Genomic DNA, 6431 nt, shown 5'->3' on the forward strand with positions numbered 1-6431 from the left:
TGGGTGTCTCGGGTTTGATGAACCACGAGTGCAAATGGGTTAAAAAATGATGTGGGTTCAAATTTCCATGTCTGGACCCTAAAGGTGGTGTAAAATAATACAAGCGGAATAATTCTCAAAATTCCCGACTATCCCCTCAGAATCGTCTCGGAAGGACTTAGAGGGTAAAGAGGTTACTACTTAATCTTTTGGGCTTCGCCCATTGAACCTCAACTATGGGTACTTGACTTGAATTCTGGCTTCCGTAACTTCGACATTCAACCAAAAAACATTCCGCAATAACTTCAACATATTTTTTTCTTTTTTCTTTTTCTTTTCATCTTTTCTCATTTTTCTTTTTTTTCATTTTTTTTCATCTTTTCATTCTTTTTCATCTTTTTTCTCATTCTTTTTCATTTTTTTTCTCTCTTTGAAAATGATCTTCTATTCATTCTCTTAGTCATAAATGGATACACCTTGAAAACTGGGCTTCGCCAACTAATTTGGGTAGGAACTAACAATTCCTTGTTAGAACGGGTTGATATCTTCTCTCTTCGAGATGGGATGATTTTGTTGGGGAAAAGGCTTGCCTTCCATCATCGATAGGGGAAACAAGGAGCTAGTCCGGGTTTGTCATAGAATCATCTAAAAGCTTGTCACAAACATTGGTACAGATGGAGGTTTCCTACCACCAGACATGGAATAGGTAAAGGAATCAAACACGGAATCCTATTGTACCTTACGTTTTGAAACGGGACATATTTCTACCCCAGGGATGTCTTTGAGTGTGTTGTGCGTTTTATCATGTTTCGGAATGATTGAGGATTGAAAACAAGACATATTTGGAAACGAAACTGCAACTTTTTATTGGAAAGGCAATTGCTTAACAGACTCGAAGGAACGATTCCTAGGACACACCCTAGGTCATCGCGGGACAAACGACTCAACTTCAAGAAAAGAAAGTCCTAGACTCGACTCGACTAAGAAACGAAAACAGATCCCGACTCATAATTTCAAATCTGGTCATGAGCTTTCCTTTGTTCATCTGTCAGCTTAGATGCTCGGCTCTTGTCCTTGATCCCTGTGATGGTTTGCCTCCATCCCGAGGTAGTCCTCTGAGGATCTACGCCAGTGATGAAGGTTGGTGAACACCCTCGTTGGTGAATCGAATTGTCCTTTATTAACTTCGTTAACGAGAGGAGTACATTCTAGAGCGAGACTCCCGACTTGAATTTCATTCTTCGGGTTTGGTAAGAATTCAAAGCAATCCACAAATATTTTCCCGATAAACACCCCTTTCAAGTGACATGGGTGGATAAGATGAGAATAATCGACATTGTCTTCGACAGAAACAAAGTTGGCGTGATCGCCAAATGGATTAGTGATGTTATTAGGTTTAACAGCTGGGATCGGGAGCGTTCCGTTCTCAATCATGTCTTGAATTTCGTGCTTCAGTCGATAGCACCTTTCAGTATCATGGCCTTTCCCTTGATGAAAGGCACAGTAGGCATTTGGTTTATACCATTTACCTTGTTGATCAGCGGGAGGGTCCGGAGTTGGACCGATAGGCTTTAGCTTTCCTTGGGCTATGAGCCTTTGGAGAGCGTATGTATAAGTGCATCCGATATCGGTGAATGCCCTAGGTGTTTGGCGCTGCGGCTTCTTCGATTGCCCTTCTAAGAGATTGATGCCTTCATCTAAATGGGTCGTTGTTGGGGCTTTGGTCCTAGACGATGAGGCCCCTTGGTATCCTTTTGGCTTCTCAACTTCTGCCATTCGGACATCATCTTCTACCTTTATCCCGATTCTTATCAATTCTTTGAAAGAACCGAAATTCTGGTATTTCAGAGCATTACGATAAACAGGTCATAGATTCTTTACAAACTTATCTACCATTTCAACTTCATCAGGCTTCTTGGCTAATTTCACGCTTTCAGCGCGCCATCTTGCGAGGAATTCAGTAAAGCCCTCTTTTTCCTTCTGTGTCATTACCTCCAAAGTCCTTATGTTGGTTTGAATCTCGACATTGTCAGCATAGTGCTTACAGAACTCCACTGTAATATCTTCGAAAGTGGGGAAGTTCTTAAGGTCAAGATTATAGAACCACGCCTTCGGTGTTCATCCGCAGATTGGGCGAAAATTTCGAGAGCATATCGGCAGGTACTCCCTTCATGCCAAGTACCCTTTATAGGCCTTAACATGGTGGATCGGATCTTCGGTGCCCTTGAACTTTGGGATGTCGTGAGTACCATGTTCGTGGGCAACTTGTCCCGAATCGGGGCATAGGCCCTAGCATTCTCATAGTGGATATTCTTCCCTTGGGAGAGCTTCAAACGGTCCTCGATGAACTTGAACCGTTTCTCCAAATCAGTCAGAGGTGGAGTAGATGAAGAGGAATCTTCAACCAACTTAGACTCGATCACATCCATTCGGTTCATCATGAGGTTCACGGCCTCCGTGAGCTTGTTGATAGCATCTTCCATTGCTTGACGTCGGGTTTTGGGCGGCCTTTCTACAAGAAAACCCCGTACTGAGTCAATATTTAAAGTAAGAGCCCCTGCACACTTAAGGACACGACCCTAACTTGACTTGAACAAAGACTCGACTTGAGATTGATTAACCAAAGGTTCAACTCACGGTTTGATTTAGACATCGGTTCATTTTAGACTCGACAAAACGACATGACTCAAACTGTCATAGCACGATTCTAAACTGGACTCGGTGTGACTAAACCCGTGATTGGACTAACATAGCCCATAGGTTCGGATGAAACGCCCTAAATGGCCTAGCTTGGACGTTTCTGTGGACTATCCTAGACCAAAAGGTCGACCAACATGACTCAAAGCCCAAGAGGTGAGCTTGGGTGACCCAACAAGGTCGTGTTCTAGACTCTTAGAACGAAACACACCCGGCCTAACACGGCCATGACCCGGACACGACTCGACGCATTTCATGCTTGGTTGAGGTTCGAGAAACATTTTGGATTGATTTTGAAAAACGAATGATCGATTTGAAAATGAGATTTGAAATGGGCAAGATGCGCTATAAAAGCTTGTTTTGGGCCGAAATTCTAGTCCTATTTGGGCAGCATTCCGCGTTTTGAAAATCATGCTAGGTTTGAAAGTAAGTTGTTCAAAAGTTCGGTTTTGAAAAGGACTTGGAATTTTCGAAAAAAGGACTCGGGAAAACACATTGCACATTGTCATTCTCATGTTATAAGGATGTATGCTCCTAGACATCTCTAAGTCTCGGCAAGTCTTCTATAAGAAGGTCTATGCCCTCCATCCTTTTGCGGTCTAATAGAGCGAGGTGTCTTAAGGTAAAGTACCTAGAAGATCGTCCCCACCCTCAAGAACCACGCGAGGCGAAGTGGAAGCGAGCAATGTGCGCTTCCCCGGGCATAGTGGGACGTCGCCCCCACGCATCACGAAGAAACGCTGGGACGGCCCGGGCAAGTCCTTAAGGGTTTATGCATGAATCGTAGCACTATGAGTAATGTTTTACTTTCCAACACTTTCTTTTCAAGTTTCACCTCGGAGGAAAAGACCCTAGAAATAAAGTGTAACTAGTCCTCTTTTCCCAATGAGTCGCCAAATCAGGACAAGGCCCTCGGGAACTGCGTCCGCGGGATCCACACTAGGCATAATCGACTCGAGGTTCTTTCGAATCGAATTAAGAGATATTAGAGTCGCCACCAAGTTTTTTGGGAACTTGGAACCGTTCAAGTCAACTTTACACCTTTCATCGAAAAGCATAAAGCCCATCGACTACGAGTGATTAAAGATAAAGACTTGTACCTTATATCACTCGATTTGAATGACTCTCGTAATCCAATGGTATTTAGACGGATCCACAAACCATAGATCTTGAGTAAGGGGTGAGGGTACGTGTTGGGAAGCCCATAAGGACACCCAACCCCGCCCGTCAATAACGGCCTCTACTAAGTCAAGTGTCGGATTTCAAACAAGGTCATAGCTACTACGATGTATGATATGCAAACGTTGTTTTAACCCTATCATGTGACAACAATTTCTATGTCGTTTTAGATGCAATTAAACTAACTTTGTCAAAGTTGTAATTTAGCATGTGGGTTGATTGATCTAGCAATATTCAAACGAAAGCAAACAAGGCTTAGGGGGAAAGGGGGAGCCGTTGGGATCTACCTATTACAAACCAGGCATTTCATGCCGACACAACAACAAATTAAAGATACAACTCGATCTAAATACAAAGCTATACACACGACGCAATACATGGCCGTTTGGCCTAGAAAACCGTGCACAAGGGGGGTGACTCACGGCCTACATGACACACGGCCTTGGGTCACTCCTCGTAATGCGTGCTTTCACTTAATCCCATCGAATTAGACATAGGGCTACGCACCAAAGCATGCATTAGCATAAACCGGGCCATGTTGCTTTAAACAACATGCGGTTTACTACGCTCCTACAAGCATTGGGGAACAACCGTCTAACCAAATAAGACTAAGGTTTTTTTGAAGAGGTTTTGACCCGTAAAAAAGAAAACTAACTCGAAAGATTACAACTCGATAAACAAACTATAAATTACAAGCTACAAAACAACAAAGAACAAATGATAAACAAGGAAAGAGAAACGAAATAAGAAAGACAAAACACACGGCCAACTCACGGCCCAAACCAACGGCCACCCTCACGGCCAAGACAAGGCCAACCTAGTTCCTAAGTTAGGTTCATTAGTTAGATCGAATGATTGCAAAACGGATTAGAAAACGAGTTAGAAAACGAGTTATAAAACAAATTGATCGATTGAGAAGAAACGCGCAAGTGTGTTATTCTACACGGCCTAAGGGTCCAATTAGGTCAGATATCGTAAGATTAATGCTTACTCGTCGAGTGTTAATAGGAAGGTGCTAATCACGCACTCCTATGCTAGCGAGAAATCAAGTGATGAGAAAGATGCGTTCGATTATTTACAGAATTGTTAGTTGATTTTTAAAGCTATGTCGATGTACCCTAATGTGTCTAATTAGGTTATTAAATTAATTTAATGTCATCTAAATACGTCATAGGTTAACAATCAGAGGTTAAACTAACATACAACGGGTCTTAGGGTATGTCGATTTGGCCGAAACAATAAGGGGGTCGAAAGCGAAGAGCGAAGTTAGACAACTCGTTTTATTTATGCCCTACCTTGAACACGAGGATATGTAAATGAGACGGGGGTGTACGACCGACTGAAGTAGCGGTTTATTTTCCCATCTCAAGTCAACGCGGGTGTTCATGGTGGTACTTTAACTCATACTCGGACTAAACTAGTTTCATAATTAGTTAGAACAATCGATACACAAAACGAAAAAACAAACAAAAACAAGACAATAAAAAAAGGCATAAAACAAACGAAATAAAAGGGAAAAGAAGAGGATTTGATGCACCCTCAACCTACATGTATCGTTGACACCGTCTTGGGTCGTAATCGATGGTAGATTTTATCTCGAGAGGCCGTCGTCGACGAAGAGCAAAGCAAACACGCGTTTTTGAAACTTTCGGACAGCGATTTTCAAACGATGATATCTCCCTCGTTTCACGACGAAAATTCGATTTGAAAGATGTTTTGAAAACTAGAAAGAGAGGAGAACAGGAATCTTAAAGCAACCCCTGCTCGTTTTGGGTTAATAAGCACGAAAAACGAGCACAAACAGAACTGGACAGACAAGAATAAATCCAAAACAGAGTGTACAACACTCTGTTTTTCGAGGGATTTCGTGTACTCTCAAGGGCAATTTGGCTCGTAAATCTTTATCTAATGTGTAGATGGATATTATGTGGTTAATTAGGAGCAAGAAAATCGAGTTTTGATGGGGGAACGAGTTGCTTTTCGAGGAGGACACACAAACAGTTTCAGTTTGTGTGTCGGTTTTGTTTAGGGTTTTTGGGAGGCAATTAGGGTTTGTTTCTGAGGTTTAAAGCTTGTGGGTGATGGTAGGATGTATGGAGAACTTAGCGGAATGAATGTATGGTGAAGGGGTGGTATTTATAAGGAGTTAAAATAGGTTAAAAGAGAGGGAGGGGCAATCGGGCTTCATCCCGTATGGCTGTTGTCCAGCCGTTTTTGTGAGGGTTTGAGGGGGGTTTTCTTGGTGATTAAGCTAGGATAATATGGGTAGGATACTAGGGTATGGGTTAGGGTTGATGGGTACGGGTCTTGGTAGTATTTGGAGCGGGTTTGGGCTCGGGATTGAGCCAAAAACAGGGGGTCGCTCGGTTTAGTGCGGGTCATTTGGGGCTGTTTTTGGACGAGAATTTGGGCCGTGGTTAGGGGGTTCGAACAAGGGTGGATGGGTAGAGGCTTGGGTTGGTTAGTGTACTCGAGATTCGTGCCAATTCGTAAAGGAAACGGGCTCAAAAACCGAGCTAAAAACGAGCTCAAAAAAACATATTTAAAAACGAGTTTTCTTCGCTTTTAAAATCGAT

This window comes from Silene latifolia, chromosome Y (genome assembly GCF_048544455.1).
Source record: "Silene latifolia isolate original U9 population chromosome Y, ASM4854445v1, whole genome shotgun sequence".
Taxonomy (NCBI): Eukaryota; Viridiplantae; Streptophyta; class Magnoliopsida; order Caryophyllales; family Caryophyllaceae; genus Silene; species Silene latifolia.